We start from the raw sequence: 2,138 nt of genomic DNA on the forward strand, positions 1-2,138 counted from the left end.
GGCCTCTTGCGATAGATAAAAAATTTAATGATTATTATCAAAGAGCTCAAGGGCACACAGATATGATGACTTACAACACAGGTGATGGAGTTTTTGAATTTTTTACTTTTGCTCATGATGGTAAAGGTGGAAATGTCCATAAGGTTACTGCAAAAGGTAAGAAATGTTCTTGTGGAAAATGGAGAAACTATCATATGCCTTGTTCGCATGCCATCAAATTTTGTGGACTTTGCGGAATCGAGCCAAAATCTTATGTAAGTAAATTCTACAGTGCAAAATATTACAAACGAACATACAGTGAGACATTTAACCCAGTGGGTGATGAAATGTATTGGCCACCAGCTCCTTTTAATTTAATTGCAAATACTGAATATTTGCGGACAAGTGGTACGCAAGTAAGAAGCCGACTTAAGAATGATATGGATATAGCTCCGGCTCGCATGACTAGAAAATGTAGTGTTTGTAAAGAGTCACGTCACACAAAGGCACGATGTCCTACTCGATTTTATAATTTTGTCTATGTTTTTAAGGTTAATGTATTTTTATTATCTTGTTATTAATATTATGATATATCTTTTATATTTATTTGTTGACATGAATTTAATTTGTCTTGGTGCATCTTAAATATTGTACGTATAATATCTTTATATTATTATTATATTATTGATTTGAACTCTATTAAAAAGTAATGATTTGACCTAATATAAAAAGTATTGATTTGACCTAACATAAAAAGTATTGATTTGACCTATGACATAAAGAAAAATTAAATCCTGCAAATTTGTTCAAACATAACAAAAAAAAGAAAAAATCTCATTACTTTGTTCAAACTTGCACGAAACAACAAAATTTACATATTTCAAAATTCGAATCTTCAGCCTTTTAGAATAAAGGTGCATAAAAATTATTCTTCTGAATCCGAATCTTCTACATCTTCATTTTCATCTTCATTTTCATCTTCTTCCTCATTTTGATAGTGATTGCCTGTTCCACATCTAGTTGATTTGTCTAGCCTAGATGTTCTCCGAGGTGGATTGTGTCTATTAAGAACTAAATTTTGTGAAGCCCCAGCATTAAATCTTGAATCATCGGACACAGTTACCTATAATACAATACAATATAATATAATCAAATAAACATGCAATAAAACTAAAAAAAATTATAAAAAGTTAAAAAAATTGTATGAAAATTATTATACTTACATTCGAAAAATTCAATCTTCCACGAAATGGAGAATTATGTATAGGAAATTCACGCATACCATGTTGAATATCATATTGAGATCCACTAAATTGCGCAAAACCAGATATTGGAACCTGTGGAGTTACAAAACCAACTGTTTGCTGACTAGAAAAATTAACATTAGTGTTAGAGGGCCCTGTAGGAAAATCAAACGTGGGATAATAAGGCTCGGGAGTCGCCACATTAGTGTTAGAGGGCCCTGCAGAAAAATCAACTGTTTCACCAGCGGTCCTTCTACCTCGACGTGCACCCTCTCTCGGTGTTGTTTGTCGTGATCGGCAAGATACTTGTACTGGTGGTGGTTCATCGTATTCAGTGGGAGGATTGTAATCAGGATCAAAGCTCAATCGCGTTCCCTGGATGGCCGCATTCATTGCTCCATTGAAATATGAGCGACTTCCTCTGCATATTGTCTCATTTCATTAGATTGATTTTCATCATTTTCAATCATCCGAGCTCGACGATACTGCATTTCATGACCCCTAGCCTATAATGAATAAACAAATATTAATAACAAAAAAATTATTAAAGATTGACATAATAATTTAAAATTTACATAATATACATACTAATGCCTCATGTCTTCCTGCCATGTGTTGATACCCTTCTTGTACAACATGTTGTGTATTTCCAATGACCATGCGGGTATGCCTCATGTACCAACGAAAGTAATCTGTTTGATCACTTACAAATGGAGGTCGAAATATACAATTTTGACGTTGTTCCCATAAATATTGTGTGTAGTTAAATGCATCTATATCTTCTTTTCTTATTTTGGGATCGTTTATTACGCTTAAAATGATATTCGGAAAATTGGGTACACGGTCCAGGAATATGTTGTAAATAACCGAACTGTCTCACAACACGATCAACCATGTGCCACTCACGATAAATTC

The 2,138-nt window shown here is 33.4% G+C and overlaps 1 pseudogene; it reads right to left on the reverse strand.

Annotated features, from left to right (window-relative positions):
- Positions 1-819: 819 nt before the first annotated feature.
- Positions 820-2,110, reverse strand: LOC107032635 (annotated as a pseudogene).
- Positions 2,111-2,138: the final 28 nt, after the last annotated feature.

This window comes from Solanum pennellii, chromosome 10 (genome assembly GCF_001406875.1).
Source record: "Solanum pennellii chromosome 10, SPENNV200".
NCBI lineage: Eukaryota > Viridiplantae > Streptophyta > Magnoliopsida > Solanales > Solanaceae > Solanum > Solanum pennellii.